At 37.1% G+C, this 18,308-nt stretch overlaps 1 long non-coding RNA gene across 1 annotated transcript; it reads right to left on the bottom strand.

Moving 5' to 3' along the window:
- Positions 1-1,170: 1,170 nt before the first annotated feature.
- LOC127168083 (uncharacterized) lies at positions 1,171-4,031 on the bottom strand. Its single transcript, XR_007828074.1, has 4 exons — positions 3,926-4,031; positions 3,170-3,554; positions 1,890-2,051; positions 1,171-1,413 (listed from the first exon to the last, which is right to left on the bottom strand). It is a non-coding gene; the product is annotated as an uncharacterized LOC127168083 (long non-coding RNA).
- Between the last annotated feature and the right edge of the window lie 14,277 nt (positions 4,032-18,308).

Genomic DNA, 18,308 nt, shown 5'->3' with positions numbered 1-18,308 from the left:
GGGCCTTTTTTGCAATGGAGTCGATGTGAGTGTCACACTTCAGGTCCCGGGAGATGATGGACCCTAGGAACTTGAATGTCTCCACTGCAGCCACAGTGCTGTCCAAGTATTATCCCTGTCAACACACCCATGTGGGGCCCATAAGGGATGGATATGGGCTGGTGAGTGGGCCCCATCTGGGCTGCCCAGATGGGGCCCAGTTAATTTTGTCCGGGGGTTCCATGGTGGCCCCATGTGGGCAAGCCCAGATGGGCTGAAGGTGGGCTTCACATGGGCCCTAGCTAAAACCCACATGGGCAACCCAGGTTTCTCCCATCTGCATGGGGCCCACTCTAACTGGGCCCCATATGGGCTGATTATGGGTCCCTGCTTCTACCCATATGGGTAATAACCATTATTATTATGAGCTAACAAATTCATTTTTGGGGCCTATTTTACAGTCAGACCATACAGTTCTTTAACAATTGTACGATGTTAATATTTTTCTTACACAGCCAATATTCCCAGGTCTGGTGGACCCATCATATTATTAGGCTTTTAAATCAATACAACCATAACAATTTATGTAAAAATACTTAATAGATGTTTACTTTAGCTCAATATTACCAATGGCATATACATAATTTATGGCTCTTATTTGCCATTTACCCCTGTAAGATCACAATTATGATCATATGAGTGTTTTTTTTTTGTGAGAAAACAATGAAATTCACTTATTAAAAAAAAAATAGTAACTAGTTTTTTGATCATTATTGGTGCTCATTTCTTAGAACTTAATCAGAACAGGTTAAAGTGCTTGAAATGTAACAATTTTGTAAATTAATGTGGGAATAGCAAGTGCAGAAAGACAACATTCGCGCACACAGACAAGACACACACAGCAGGTCCAGTTAGGAAGACAACACAGTTAAGTTTCATAGCACCTACAATTATTACACTCGGGTCCTGTAGACCCGAATACCTCATATGTAATAGTTATGTGTTGGAGGGTGTACCATGTGCAGTCATTGAAAATAAGTTGTTTGTTCTTCACAGAAAATGAGCCACTGCCAATGCTTGAGTTAGAAGAAATAATAAATAGCATAACCTTTTCTGTTAGCAAACATTGAAAACGGGTCCCACAGACCCGAAAACCTTTGGTTAAACAAGCTACAATAAAGAGACCAGTAATACAATTAATTATGTTTTTATTTAAGTAAAATTTATTACAACATGCGTTTGTAGTGTTCCCTCACTGTCACAGACAGAATTAGTTTCTTTCCACCTCAAATGGGCCTGAAGTCTGAAGTCCTTGTTGAGGGGTTGCCTGTCGGGCCTGTCTATTACCCCCACGGTCCCTGAGCCACTTGGAGACTGCCTTCTCTGCATCTTTACGGGTGATTTGGCTGGTCATGGCATTTTTCTTTAAGCCTCCTTCAAGAAACAAATATAACGGTCACTTATTTCATATGTGCCAACACAACTCTTAGCCAGGACTGTAAAGAAAACTATGTTAAGAAAAAAGCTATATAAATTAAGATTATTAGAAATAAACAACATTCTCTTGAACACACAAGCTAAGCAACTGAGAGACATGTGCGAGCCAGGACAACAAAAGCAACATTCACAATATTTAAAATCGACATGTTTATAACGTTAGGGAGAATGTTAGGGAAACTCTATCCTGCAGAGTTTAGTTCCAGCCTGCTTCATCACACCTGCCTTTGAAAATTCAAGTGATTCTGAAGAGCTTGACGAGCTGATTCAGGTGTGTTTGATTAGGCTTGGAACTAAACTTTGCAGGACAGTGGCCCTCCAGGAGCAGGATTGAAGACCTCTGCGTTAGGGTATAGTGACACCTTTCTATTATCGGTACAACTTAAAACATTATCCACATTATGCACACCTACCGTATATTACTTCATACAGTTTTAAGGCCTTGAACTCTCACTTCCCATTTCGGCCCAGAAAGTTATACTGCCTGGATAGGGCATGGTCTAGGAGGAAGGTCATCATCCTTTTTGTGGCCTCGTCAACAGTCGCCCCCCCCCTATGTCAGTCACAGCTGCAACCTGAGGGAGAACAAAGGCAATACAAAGCAAATTTATCTACAGTATATTGCTCACTTGAGTAAACCACTCAACATGAAAGAACTGCCAGAAGCACGGGTGTGAGCTAGGGGTGGAACGGTACATGTATTCGTATTGAACCGAAATGGTACGGGTGTCACGGTACGGTGCATGAATATACATAGAGAATACACAGTATAAAAATAAATAAAACTTGCGTGCAAATTAATGTAATGTGGAACTACGGCTAGATACGCGGGTACTCTAGGGACACCTAATCTGTAGCCCTGCCTTAGCTCTGAAGCTCCGTGGCTAATAAACATGCTGCGATGTCAACATTGCAATGCTGGAAAATTTTGTGTGTGTGTGTGTGTGTGAGAGAGAGAGAGAGAGAGCACGGGCTCGATCGAACAGTGGAAACATAAAAACATACTCTGTCATTTTCTTCATACAGGACATCATTCAAACTGCAAAGTGTCAACTTATATTTCTGTACATTTGCAATAAAAATATAATACTGTGCTTTTGTCAAACTGTAACCTACAATTGTCACCCAATCAAAATCAGTTTAAAAACGTAAAAATATTTATCCAACCCCATTTAAAAACAGTCTGTCGGTGCCATCTTTTTGACATTTATCATATTGCATTGGTTTTAATTTCTTGAACAGAGCACTAATCTGTTTATTTTTAAGTTACACATTCTCACATTTCTTTTTTACACATTGATTAAAAAAAGAAAAATCTAATGTTTTTAATGGCAGTATTATTTTATACAGAAATAAAGTATTTATAATTTAGATGAGAATAAAGTTAGTGTTAATTAAAATGAAGAAAAACAAATATATTAATCTGAAATATAGCAAATTAATTTTAAATTCATTCAGGTACAATTACCAAACATATCTCAAGGTCTTTTTGCCTTTTTATTAATTTAATTAATAAACTAATTATATAAAACTACTGTCAATACACTACAAATAAACTGGTTCTATGCCTTTATTAATAAAACTTATTTAAAAAATACAAGGTTTAAGACATTTATTTTACTTTGGTGGTAAAGCCTGAGACACGCAAAAAAAAAAAAAAAGCCTTGTAGATTTTTAGACTTAACATACATACCAGTTCGGCCATGAAGTTTGGGTTTGCCAGTTTTTCTTCCATTAATTCCACATCTCTAACTGTCTTTAGGGGGAAACCCTCTGGGGTAGAAGAGACAGTGGTGCTGATGTTGCCACGCTGTTGTAGAAGCGTTTGGAGCATCCTCCCTTGGATTTTTTGAGTCTCTTTCATCTCCTCAAGCAGTGTTAAGATGCGAACAAACATGTTGTCCCTGATTTGTCTACGAGGGGCTTCTGGTGACATGGTGACGTGGTGATGGGTTGAAACATCGGGCCATCTAAGGTTACCCAGAGGTGGTGGAAGTGTCAGCCTAGCAGATGGAGTTGAAGACCTGAGGGTGGATGGAGGCGGTGCAGGTGTCTGCACAGACCTGAGGGTGGATGCACTGTACAGAAATCCACACTGTAAAAAGTCTTGTACAACAAAAAAAATCTTAATACCAATTTCGCAACTTGACATTATTTCTTGATGTGCCACTATTCTGCAATAAATCTTTTGTAGTTGAGCCAATTCAACATTTTGTAAGAAGTTCTTAAGAATAAACAGGTTCAGATGTTCAAATTTGTTTTTGGTCAGAAATTAGATCAGATTAGTGATTTATTCTAGTTCAAGAGGCTGAAAACTTGATTATCTTGGTTTCTGGGATTTTGCTAAACACTGTTCAAAGACCAAACCACCCAAGAATCAAACCACCCAACCAAAGGAAAATATCATCACTAAAATGGTAATTTTTTTTTACAGTGTGGAGGTGATTACCTGAGGGTGGATGGAGGTGTAGGCCTGATTTGACTGCCGGACCAACTGTCATCATTCTCATCCTCACTGGACAAAATCACTCGCCTAGAAATTTATAATATACAAGCACAATCAATGAGTTAAAGCATTTTAAAAACAGGTGGTTAAAAATATATATAAAACAAGTGATACCACTATACAGGGCTCTCTCTCTCTGCTCGTTCTTATATTCGCCCAGACACACAGCAGTCATTCACCGATAAAATAAGGCTTTGGCGGCCGCGAAAAAATGCAGGAAAACCCCTGCATCAGTCGCCCTATAGCTAAGGTGCATGGTAATATGGAACTTTGGAAAACACTGTCGATTAATCCACAATATTAAACGACGCATTAAACAATTCACACGTCGCCTTAATGTAACAGACAAATAAACATATTTATGTAGATAATTTTCCCTTATTACTATGGAAAACCCTTCCACGACGCTATTTGTTCCATTTAAGAGGTGAATTCGTAGTGCAGCAGTTAAACTCTGCTTCTCTGTGTGCTCCCGCGGCCACGGGATTCAAATCCTGGCGGGAGTGCCTTAGCCGATAAAACATTGCTGACATTCAAATGGACTTTCATCAGCGTTTTTGCTTTAACGTTAAATGTAATTGCAACAAGTGCAAACATTAAAACCTCACCAGCTGGTAAAAGCGGAGAAATTTGTATTTTACAGCTTGATATTAACTATGCCTGTTCATCTGCCTTTGCTAACAAGTTCACAACCAAATTCTTCTAAATATATTCAATTCAACAACTCAAAATAAGCTCAACATATGCATGATATTGACTTAATAAATTAAACTCGTCTGTTCAACGCCATGCTTTAAGGTTTAAGTTACCAAAGCTAACGTTTCACAGCTACCTCACTAAAAGCTAGTTCCAGACCTCTTAACTAACTTAATACTTTACAAAAAAAGGTTTTGGTTTAACATACATCATACGGTAAAATCATCCCCTGTTTATTATACATTGAGTTTCTTACCTGTCTTTTGTCCACGCGACACTGTGAATCCTTAAGACTCAAAGGCTGCAATTAAAGTTGTGATGGGGGTGGAGCTTTCCGGATGAGCGCTGCACAGAGTGCACTGCACAAAGTGCGCACTGCTTACTTTAGGGTTTGAACCATATTTGAATATTTTGTGGAAAAACCTGATGTGCCAAACTTGTCTGTTGAAAGTCATATAGTACTTAAGACCACTAAATTGCTGTGGCTTCTAAATAGCTTAATAGTCTAATAAAATTTGTATAAAAAAATGGACCTAGCCCAGTGGCTATTGTTAGAAAATAGCATACATGTCTGACATAATCAAATTTGAATTGGTAATATCTTAGGAGTGGAGCCCAACTGGAGCCCATAATTAATTTAGCCCACCTACTGCCCATGTGGGGCCCAACGACAAAGCCCACTCTGAGCCCATGCCCAGCTAAAGCCCAACTAGCCCAAGTGAGGCCCATGTGGGCCCCAAGTGGACGTGTTTGCAGGGATTGGCACCCTTAATATTTGGTAGCACCCCCTATGGAAGAAATTACTGAAATAAGTCACTTCCTGTAACCATGAATGAGTTTCTTACACCTCTCTACTGGAATTTTGGACCACTCTTCTTTTGCAAACTGCTCCAGGTCATTCAGATTTTAAGGATGCCTTCTCCCAACTGCTGTTTTGAGATCTTTCCAGTTGTTCTATGGGATTCAGATCTGGACTCATTGCTGGCCATTTCAGAACTCTCCAGCACTTTGTTTGTTACCATTTCTGAGTGCTTTCTGAAGTGTGTTTCGTGTCATTGTCCTGCTGGAAGACCCATGACCTCAGGTGGAGACACAGCTTTCTGACACAGGCCACTATGTTGTGCCCCAAAATATTTGGCCGTTCACACAGTCAAGGCATCCAGTGCCAGAAGCAGCAAAGAATCCTCCAAAACATCTTTGAATCTCCACCATGTTTGACCGTAGGGACTGTGTTCTTTTCTTTGAAGAACTCATTTCTTTTTCTAAACAGTGCCATGATGTCCTTTACCAAAAGCTCTACTTTTGTCTCATCTGTCCACAGTACATTCTTCCAGAAGGATTGTGGTTTTGTCACATAAGTTTTGGCAAACTCCAATCTTGCTTTTTTATGCCTTTGTGTCAGCAGTGGTGTCCTCCTGGGTCTCCTACCATAGCGTTACTTTTCATTCAGATGGCGACGGATAGTGCGAGCTGACACTGTTGTACCCTGTGTCTGTAGATCAGCTTGAATTTGTTTGGAAGTTAATCAGGGTTCTTTATTCACCATTCGAACAGTCCTTCATTGTAATTTTTCATTAATTTTGCTCTTCCGTCCACATCGAGGGAGGTTAGCTACAGTGCCATGGGCTGTAAACCTCTTGATGATATTGTGCACAGCGGACACAAGAACAATGAGATCTCTGGAGATGGACTTGTAGCCTTGAAATTGTCCATTTTTTCCCACAATTTTTTTCTCGCAAATCCACAGACAACTCTTCACACTTCTTTCTTTTCTCCATGGTCAGTGTGACACACAACACAAAGGTTGGGTCAACTTTTCTCCATTTTAACTGGTTGCAAGTGTGATTACTATATTGCCCACACCTGTTACTTGCCACAGGTGTGTCTAAATACAAATTACAGGAGCATAACATGCTTGAAAAGCAATTATTTCTTACAATTTTGACAAGGTGCCAATAATTTTGTCCAGTCCATTTTTGAGTTTTATCAAGTTTGACTTTTCTTTTCTGTTTTTTGTGTTGTTGCAGTGCAAACAAAAACAATAAGCATGTGAATACCAAAACATTTGCAATTGGAAGCAGTTTCTGTCAGAATTGCAAGGGTGCCGATATTTTTGGCCATGACTGTATCTCTCAGCTGGCCTGGGAACGCATTTGGATCCTCCAGGGAGAGCTGGAGGAAGTTGCTACGGAAAAGGGTGTATGGGCAGTTTTTTTTCCAGCTTTTATTATGATAGAACAGTGTAGAGCAGACAGGAAGTGGGAGAGAGAGAGGGATTGGGAAGGGTCCTCGAGCCAGGATTCAAGCTGGGGATGACCGTAACACAACTATCGGTGCTGACGTGTGGGCATACACCGCTTTTCCACCGGGGCTGGTGCCGGAGCGGGAGCCTCCGAACCCTCTACATAACCAATATGTGAAGCTTATCACCTCTTGTAGAAGGAGAGCGTTAATCTCTTCTGTTGACCCCTTGCTGAACTGACATTTTGGGCCCCATTTTAATGATTTAAGCGTGGTCTGAAGCGTATGGTGCAGGTGCACTTAGGGCATGTCTGAATACACTTTTACTAGTTTATCGACAGAAAAAAAGGGTTGTACCTATTCTCTTAATGAGTCATGGGTGTGTTTTGGGCGTAATGTGCAATAAACCAATCAGAGTCTCATGGGTTCCCTTTAAAAGCCAGCTGTGCTTGCACCATGTCAGAATTGCTATTTACGTGGTGGAATTTGCAAGAGAACGATTGAACGCTTCTTCAGAGAGGAACGGAACCGCTTGTGCACGGTTAATACACAATAATAATCTTGTACACTGTATACCATTTATTTTTAATATCTGGCATGTTTGTGTGCTGCTGTATGTCCCTGTGTATGTAATAAACAGAGTGTACGCATGTTGTGCACCCACCTGTAGGCGCATATTACCCTTTGAATAAAAAAAAATAAATACTGCGCCATTATCTTTAGCAGGTTTTAGTGATCAAAGATGCAACTGTTTTCAGCTGCCTCAAGATAGCAACGCACCAACAATGCGCTTGAACACATCTTGTTTTCAGACCAGCATGCCCAGTGCATTTGCTATTTGAACAACCTGACGCTGGACGTGAAATTGGCCAAAAATGGCACTCATCCGGAACCGGCTCGTGTTTTGACTGGCAGGGAGCAGAACCCTCTACATCACCTCTACATGTGCCTGGAATCACTTGTAATCTCTTGTGGAAAAAGAGCATTAATCTCTTCTGCTGACCACTGCTAAACTGACATATTTAATTGTTGTTGTGAAGGTTGAACTCCTGAACTCTGATGGCTTTTAAAAGTGGTACCATTCAAACTGCGGTCTGTAGTAGAAGGTCTGCCTACCGATATCAAAGGTTCCCCATGTTCGAGACCAGTAAAGTTTCAGGGCTGTTTCAGAACCAGAATCCGAGCACCAGCCCAGGATTTTTTTTAATGGAAAAGTGCAGTCTGTACAGTAGTTGTATTACTGTTGTGCCACTGTAACCCGGTCGTAGATAAGTGGAGGTGAATGGATGGATGGACTAAAAAAAATATATATTTTAAGAACTGTTAAGTGAAAGGTTCTTTTGATAAAGGATAACGTCAATGCGATCATTTGGGAACCTTTAAGGCCAACGTATACTTCCGTTTTTTTACACATATGCAAGAGTCCTTGTACAGTGCTTGTAATGCAAATTTCGTCACCAGAATGGTACGCGCACCATCTGATTTTTGTAACCGTGCATACTCTGTATGTGCAGGTTGCACATGCCCATTTAATTTGTTTTGCACTAATCAGTTGTTCCACAAGGTGACAACACTGGCCCAGACTGCTGTTTCACAGTAGAAAAAGACAACAACAACAAAATAACAGGGACAGCAAAAACAAAAGACAGCCACATTGTCAGTTTATGTGAGAGGGTTATAAAATAACAGCAACTTTAGTTTAAAAGAGTACAATGACATTTTTATCGGTCATAGCTTCTGGAGAAAAAACAGAGCAGATGCTGAACAAATGAAGCTTTCTAGAGGGAATGTGTCAACCAACTGTTATAGCGTACTGCTCAAATGTAGTATACTGTGAAAGGCTGCTTGTTCAGCTGCAAAATCAAATATACTTTAAGCTTTAGAGTATACGTGTAGCTTAAAACTTAAAAATTGTTGTCATTCATATTTGTTTGTCTTAAATATTTCTGTTAAAGCTGTTTAATTTATTCAAAAAAGCAGCTCTTCACTCTTCAAAAATAGAGTGTTTCCTATAGCTAGGCAGGACGCACATCCCCCTGTGCACGAGATCAACTCAGCTGATTGAGGAAATGCTGCCGAAAAGTCCTCCGCTGTCAGTTTGAGGTGAGGACTTCTGAATTACTGAGGGAAAGTAAGATTAATGTGCCACTCAAGTTTAAATGTCTTATCTCTCTAGAGCACATTTGGCAAGACTGTCCACTCAGACCTAAACTTGTAATATGTTTTTTAATTAGTACCTGATGATGATAATGAGGCTTGACAAGAATACCTCTAAAATAACAATGATTAATGCGATGGTATCAAGTCTGTAGAAAACAAATGTAGGAGCAGGTTTCCAGTAGTTCAGGAACAGTTGACGCCATGGCCTAGCAATGGCAACACTGAGCCGTGATGCTGACTCAGGTTCGATTCCAGCTTGCAACATTTCCAAAGCATTTTGTGTTCTCCAAAGAACCTTTCAGTGCACAGAATCTTTCAGTGAACAGAATATTGTCCCCCCCCCCCTTTTTGTGGAATGGAAATGTTCCATGGATGTTAAAGGTTCTTTATAAAACACAAACTCTAATAAAGAACCTTCAGATTTGACAGTGTACACCAACAAAAGTAGTTTTGATGTTCACATTTTAAATGTTGTTAAATCAATAAAATAGTGAAATAACCAAAATTACAAGAAAAAAAAAAAAAAAAACTTTTAACATCTTATAGCAATTATCTGCAATTACTGTATCTTACTGATACATATTAAACTGCTAGCAAATGAATATGGAGATGAATGACTTTCCCAGGACTTATATGTCTCTGTTAAATACAGTGTCTAATCCAGACAATGCTGTAATTCTCAGACTCTGTATTCATCCTGACCAGATCTGTCTTCTCTATGCCACACAGATTTCTTCTCATTCTCCGACAATGTTGAATTAATAATCACAGATATGTATATTTGTCTTCACTGCAGTTCATGAATGTATTCGGTAACACTTCAGTATTCTGTTCCATCAATGAATTATTACACAGGAACTATTAAGTAATGCAATAGTAGCAACTGTATACAACTACTAACAAGAAACTCCAATTAATGAATTAGTGCAGTAAGTAATAGCGCTCAGTTGAAAGTGATTTCACCATTAGCTAATTAGAAACTATTTTTTTCATATCTCCCATGCAGAGAACTACTATATATAGGTTCATAGTTAATGTGAGTAATCAAAAATGTATAATTAATTCTAAAGTGAAGATCATGGTAGCCCAGTAGTACTTAAGTACTGCCAAATCCTTCAGAAAAGATTACTAATTATTTGGATCAGTAGTCTAAAGTGAAAAGTATACAGTGGGGTCTATATATATGATTTCTGTCTTTGTGCACAGAGTCTCAGTTTGAACTAAAGTAAAGGTAAACTAAATGATGGCTAATCATTCTTACGGGCAGGAAAGAATTCAAGATATCAAAGGATAGCCAATGCATATATGCATATGCTTTACATTTAAACCCCAGCGTGCTCCATTATTTAGTATTTTGAAGTTCTGCAGAACAGGAGGGCAATAATTTATACAGTTCGCTTTACATAATCAACAATGGAATGCAAATGAAGCCACAGGGATATATCTATAAAAAAATAATTCATGAACACTGCAAAACAAGTCATAACAAGCAAAAGAATTTCTAGATTAAAGGGTCATAGTGGTTACAACCAGGCATACATTTTTATGAATTACTAAGGAAAAGGAAAATGGAGGAAAATACATATGTGACCCTGGACCACAAAACCAGCCATAAGCAGCATGGATATATTTGTAGCAATGGGCAAAAATACATTGTATGGGTCAAAATGATCTATTTTTTTATGCCAAAAATCATTATATTATAGTTCCATGTTCCAAGATTTCTTCCCGTAAGTATGATTAGTGCGTCATATTAATCATATTACTTTTGATTAGTAATATGCATTGCTAAGAAATTCATTTGGACAACTTTAAAGGCGATTTTCTCAATATTTAGATTTTTTTTGCACCCTCAGATTCCAGATTTTCAAATAGTAGCATTAATCAAAAGTAAATGCATTAACGTAGCATTAATCAAAAGTAAACTCATATAACTCATATACATCTATCCATTTTCAACGCTTTCCCTATGAATAAACTAAAGGTTTTTAGCAGGTTTGCTGGGGAGTTCTTGCATGACATTAAATTTTAGGATATCTATCAAACTGCAAAATCTGAGAAACCATGGAAATGTGCATATTCCCTCTTTGATGAAAAGCAAAAAAGGCAGAAAATAAATTTGACAATTATGAAAATATAGTTGAATGACCACTTGAGCTTTAATCATGGGTTAATCTCATTAAAATGATTCCCTTCAAAACCAAAATAAACAGAAATTATATTTTGCTAATTAAAATGAGTTTTGTACAACCATTAAGAATTGTTATATTTTGGCATTAAATTCATTACACATTTCCTTTTAAAACATTAGTAGTAGTAGTAGTAGTAGTAGTAGTATTTCATGTTTTTTCTTTTTTTAGTTCGGGATGTGTCTTTTATGCAGTGGCTTGTACATTGGTTTCAGGTCATGTGACCTCTTGTCCCCACTTGTTTCTCATGTCGTGTTTTCATTGGTTCATTGTCTTATGTCATTATTGGTTCTGTTCTTTCATTGGTTCATGTTCATTTATCTTGTTATCTTGGCTGCGTTCAGCCCTGACATAACGATGCAAAATGTTTTTTATACGGAAACAGTGGTGCCTTGAACACCCTGTTCTGATGATGCGAGAGTTACAACTATGGCAGCTGAGAAGGCCATTCTTCGTGTTCTTTTTAAAGAATTTTCGGAGCCTGATGAAATCGGTATAAATAAGTGTTTAATACTGCAAAACACACTCGATGTTATAGTCACTGCCCTTGCCATCCAGAATAAAAGAGAACATCCCATGAAGGGATTTGTGGAAACTGTGGTTCCTAATTATTGTGATCCAACATTTGCCTCGCATTTCAGGATGAAAAGACAAACATTTCAGGTGAAGGATAATCCACTTCTTACCTCCGAGACTGTGTTATGATCTATATGACCTTATTATTTTTATTGTGAGTGTTAGGCTTATCATTATTGCTGATCACTGTTGTTGTGCTATGATACTGTAATATTTACCATTATATAATCAGAGGAGTATAGAAAAATTTATGAAATGTCACTCCACAATACAGTAGCAAAATATATAAATATGCATAGTATTTTTATGTTACATTCACCAATGTCAGGATATTTAGACTGACTTAAATAAGTCCCAGATCTATACTTGTGCTCTTATTATTTCAGATATTTTGCCTTTAATGTAAATACACATGTGCAAACAATATACTTGCTCTTGTGAACTTATTTTGATGTTAATTATTTTTACTTGGACCCATTGTGCAAGCTGTCTCTTTAATACATGTGTGGTTTATATACATGTTGCTGCTGATTAGACTGACATTTTTGACACACCCCCCAAACAAGAGAAAATGTATCTCAAACCCTGTTGCACACCGTTGCACAGTTTCCACGAAACATGTCGTTCAACCCGGAAACCGTAGCAAAACGTTGTGCACCGGTTTGAGCTTGAATATGCCCCTTGTTTAGCAGTTTTGTTTTGTCATTGTGATTAGCCATGTCATGTGATTACCCACAGTCTTTTATTTAAAGGGATAGTTCACCCAAAAATGACATTTCTGTCATTAAGTACTCACCCTCATGTTGTTCCAAACCTGTAAGGCTTTCATTCAACTTTGAAACACAAATAAAGATATTTGTATTTTAATCTGAGAGGTTTCTGTCCCTCCTTCCAAACTCAAATTTACCCAAAACCCAGATGCTTCAAAATGTTCATGAAGAAATCGCTAATAAATGTCTTCTAAAAGACATGATCACTTTATATGAGGAAAAGACAGTTTATGTTTTTATAAACTTTGATCAGCAAACATAAACAAAAGCTCAATCAGATTTGCTTGATGCACAAGAACAAACCTTATTGGTTCTTATAAACAAACTGGTGTGACACATGAGGATGAAGCTCAAGCTTCTGTGACCAAATTTGAATGTTGTAAACATTGTTAGCTGATCAATATTTAAATGTGAATAAAGGCCTAAATTAAATCCGTTCATCATCAAAGCAATCATGTCTCTTCAGAAGACTTGGATTAAACAGCTTGATTCATTTATTTTATAATCACTTTATGAACATTTTGAACATTTTTTATGAACATTTTTGAATGACTTTAAAAGGAGGGACAGAAATCTCTCATAATTCATTAAAAACATCTTCATTTGTATTCCGAAGTTGAACAAAAGTCTTACGGGATTAGAACGACATGAGCATGAGTAAACGATAACAGAATTTAATTTTTGGGTGAACTATCTTTTATGTTTGCCATGTTACTTTGTAGTATACTGAAGTACCTTCTAATCAAGCTCATAGCTCATGGTTATGTTTAGTTCCTCATCTAGAATTAAATTCATAGTTTATGTTTTGGATCTTCACAGTTGTAGAAAACACATATAATAAATATAATAGTAGAATTAGAATTCAAGCACAGAGCTGTCAACACTGCAGTAATTGCGATGTATTCCGCCGAGCATATTTTTACATGCTTAGGGCTGGAGTCTCAGGTGCATCTGACTGCTCTACAAAACACCCTCCTTCCCCCATCAGCACCTGTAACATACCTGCCGAATGGAAAACAAAGAGAGCCTCTGTTCTGCCCCTACGGCTTTGGATTCCTTTGGGAATCATGTCCATTCTCAGCTCAGATTATACCTTGATTCTCTCCATATGCTAACCTGAACCCTCATATTCCCCATTGTCATATTGCACTTACTTTGTGCCAGGAATACCTCATCACTTTTTTTTTTTTTTTTTCTGCTGCATCAGGAGCAAAGCTGCTATGTATGTGTATGTGTATGTGTATGTGTGTACTTGATTATGGACAACCACAGTTCCATTGGCCCCTTCCCCAAAGAGAGATACCTGAATAATAGATATGGGCAAGGGCAGAAAAACTGTCATCTATTCACAGGGGAGGAACAACAGCACTTCATCCAGTTTATTGCATCTGTTTCCCTCTGCAGAAACGAGAAGCCACCAGCACATGAATCCTGCAAGCAAAACCCACACAACCTCTGAGAAATGTAAGTATAGTGGACCTCCCATGAGTTCAATGTATAAATACTTAATAATATTCACCAACCGTGACACACGCGCACACACACACACACACACACTCTACATCTATAAAATTCACAGATATGCTTCATCTTTCCTCGACTCATCTCCTGAGAGCATGATTCGCGTCAGGGCATAATCACACTTGTCAACAAATTCATACGCAGTTTTGACCTGCACATGAGAAGTGTTGCATATAACATAGCAGACTGATCATTTTACATGGTTGATAGGTCAATTAAAATAAATAAATAAATAAATAAACTTTTCTTGACTATTTTAAATGTAGGTTGATGAAACTGTCTAGACATGCTCTTGGTGAATTTAAAGGTGACATCACTAGTGAAAAATGTATATACTAAAATGTATTTATTTCATGCTAAGTATTCTACAAATACATTTACATATTATGTACTTAAAATACCCTGATATTATGCTTTCAGTATACTAAATGGGTATATTTAAAGTCTGCTTCTTTGAAACAACTAATTTTGTACTTAATGCACTTTAACTGTGCGGAAGAAGTGCTGAAGTCAAACTAAAGATATACTTTAGTATATTTGATTGTGCAAGTATAACTATTGAAAGTATACTTTAGGTACACTTTATACTTTAAACACAAGTAAAGTTTATTTACAATTTTTATATTAGTAAGTCTTGAGCGATATGTCAGTAATTATGTTAACAGACTTGAACTATACTTACTTTGTACTTCGTATAAAACAAATGCAATTTAAATCTATTACTTTTTTAATACAGATATGCAATTTCTACTTTTTTTCTACAAAAAAAAAAAAAAAAAAAAAATATATATATATATATATATTTACAAGTTGTAAATAAAATTAAGATTTTTGGATTATGTTTTACAAGCAAATACTATGTCATTATTTCTACTTCAAAATTACACATTTAATTCAATATTAGTGGCTGTTATTTGTCATTTTTTTGCAAAAATGGCTAGTAATTTCCGAGTTAAAATTGTTTCAAAGTAGTTAACAGAAACAATGAAAAATACTTTTAAAAAAAATATTAAATAATGTTAATGTCAACATTTATATTTAGATTCTGAAATGTAATATTATTTAATTGGCCTGAGGTAACATGAACTAGCAAGATGAATTTTCATATTTCATCTATCTATCTGTCTATCTTTAACTACAAGTTTTTAAAATGTTTTTTAACACTTTAAAACAAAGCTTTATATGGTGACGTGCGTTTTTACCCCCAATTTTTCTTGACAAACTTTGATTTTCTAGTTTAAAATTAAGATTGAAATCATTTTAATTCTATGTTCTTATATAAAAATGATTTTTGGTCTTTTGCATTTTGTTACATCAATTCATATACAGTTCAAATTAAAGACATTCTCAGTTCACTTCTTAGTGATGCTCAGTTGGAAAGTTTTTTGATGTCATGATGTTAAATTAATTCAGCTGAGATGAAGAAAAATCCCTGTCTTATTTCCGTCTGGACAAACACTAGTTTAATCATGAAACGTCCTACAATTTGTCTGGTAATCACTGATTTTGGCAAAAGGTCAGCACTCAGCAGCAAACAGGGTCAAAGCTGAAATCGCTTGAACTTTGACTGCAATGTTTCACTCAATGTTTCAATGCTTTGTTCTGCAGTGCAGTGCTTAAATAAGTATCAGTTCCTCACAGTGGCTTTGCACATGTAGATTTGCATGCACACGTAGCTTTTTCTGAAGATTAGGCTTTGATCATCTTTGGATGGGAGAAGGACACATTGAGTCAGGACACTGCCAGCTCAACATCTGAACGGAATATTGATCTGAGTGACTCCTATTAAACCATTAGATAAGAGAGACGTGTTGACCTTGTGCTTTGCCGCCCTGTGTTTACAATGAAAGTAAAGATCACAATTTGTCAGAGAATCTTTTTGGCAGGCCTTTGGGTGCACAAATAGGTATCAGCTGACGTTCTTGACGTGGCATCTGTGGTTTTGTCTATGCTTTGCTATGCACTCTGAAGTTGTAAACCTTTTGACTTATACTTTCACTACATGCATAAAGTCATTGCAAATGCAAATATTTCCAGACTTTTGTGGCATTATGAGGTTGGTAGAAGTGGATGTGCATTTATATTTAATGGCAAACATCCCTCTGGCCCAGCAGGACTGTAGATGCTAATGAGGACTGGCAAGTTGAGAACAGAAAGTGCCACTCGTCTCTTCCCTTGATACACACCAGACAGAAAGAGGGGGGAGAGAGTTTAAAGAAAACATCTATCGATGCACACAACTCCCGCTACAGGGAGGATCCGGACATCTTTTGAGAATTAAATCTTTGACACGTGAACAGCAAAGCTGTTTACCACCATGCGAGGAACAACCGTATCAATGGAGTCTTTAAAAGAGATCATTCATCTACAAATGAAAATTCTGTATGGTATCTGGCATCCATTTAAACCATTTAGATTTTGGAAAATGTCAAAGCTGTTCCTTTCCGTACAAAAGCATATGGTGAACAGGTGCTTCAAAAACACCATTAAAAAATCCATAAGGGTTTGCATTCATATTCAAATGTGATGCATCAAAACTCACATGCCAGGTTTGATATAAATGATGCCAAAGCCAGTGGTTGTTTTATGGTCACTGGCCATGACGTGCCAGTTCTGAAAATGTGAAATTGCAAATGAGATGTGAGAGCTACAGCAGAAGGTATTTTTCTGCGAAACTTCTGTGCTCAGTTGGAAAATTCTGAAAGAGAATAAAGTAACACTTTAGTTTAGGGACCTGCTCTCACTATTAACTAGTTGCTTATTAGCATGCATATTACTAGCATATTGGCTGTTCATTAGTGCTTATAAAGCACACATTACTGCCTTATTCTTCATGACCATATTTTAGATCCCTTAATCCTACTCCATACCTAAACTTAACAACTACTAACTATTACAGGCAGCAAATTAGGAGTTTATTGAGGCAAAAGTTGTAGATTGAAGTTGTAGTAGAATTGGTCGCAAAGTGTGACAAAGTGCGAAAATACAATACTGCTATATTATATTCATTATTATGGGTGGTGCTTGTGATTTATTATTATTATTATTATTGTATTGCAATGATACAATATGCAATTGAACTATAGGTTCTGAATATAATTACTGTAAATAACTGAGTTAAAGTGGACTGAGACATATAGTGGACCAGGTCCACTGGGCTCTTCATTCAAGTTCACTTCTAGGTCAGATGAATAAGCTCTGAGTTTGGTTATTTTTTCCTTAAGTGTGACCATCCTTAAAGAGAAACTTGTTCTGTTCATTAGACCATGAAAGGCATTGCTTGCAAGCTTTCACACACCATACAAAACATACATCTAATTTGACTATCATTTGCTAAGTTACAGACACATTTGCACCAAAATATTACAGAATATGAGGTAACTAGTTTAGGGACCAATTCTCACTATTAGCATATTGGCTGTTTATTAGCACTTATAAAGCACATGCAACTACATAAATCTTAGTACATACAACTACCTATTACTACTACCTTTCTAACTGCTAACTATTACTAACAATTAATAAGCAGCAAATTTGGAGTTCACTGAGGCAAAATCTCAGTACAAGGGTTTCATTCTTATTCAGATGTGACACATCAAAACTTACCATGCCAGGTTTGATATAAATGATGCCAAAGCCATTGTGTGTTTTATTGACTGGCAACCCAATCTCACGGCAATTTGTACATTTTTTCCGTACAAACTTTGTGAAAAATCATACATACTTTAAGAAGTAGGAATTCGTACGAAGGACCACACCTAACCCCACCCCTAAACTTAACCGTTACAGAGTGAGGTTGTACGAATTTTAAAATACATAAGAATTGGCCGTGAGATAGCGTTGTGACTGGCCATGATTTGCCAGGTCTGAATATGTGAAATTGCAAATTAGATTTAAGAGCTACAGCAGAAGGCGAGATCTTCAATGAATAATAACTAAAATTTCTGTTCATTTAGAAAATTATGAAAGAAAATGCAGTACCACTATAGTTTAGGGACCAACTCTCACTATATTAACTAGTTGCTTATTAGCAAGCAAATTACGAGCATATTGGCTGTTTAACAACTACCTTACTAACTGCTAATTATGACTAACTATTAAATAAGCAGCAAATTTTGAGTTCACTAAGGCAAAAGTCATAGTTGATAGTTAATAGTGAGAAATGGTCACAAA

Source organism: Labeo rohita, chromosome 7, assembly GCF_022985175.1.
Source record: "Labeo rohita strain BAU-BD-2019 chromosome 7, IGBB_LRoh.1.0, whole genome shotgun sequence".
Lineage (NCBI taxonomy): Eukaryota > Metazoa > Chordata > Actinopteri > Cypriniformes > Cyprinidae > Labeo > Labeo rohita.
Note: the sequence above shows the minus strand (reverse complement) of the source record. Positions and strands in the feature narration are given on the sequence as shown.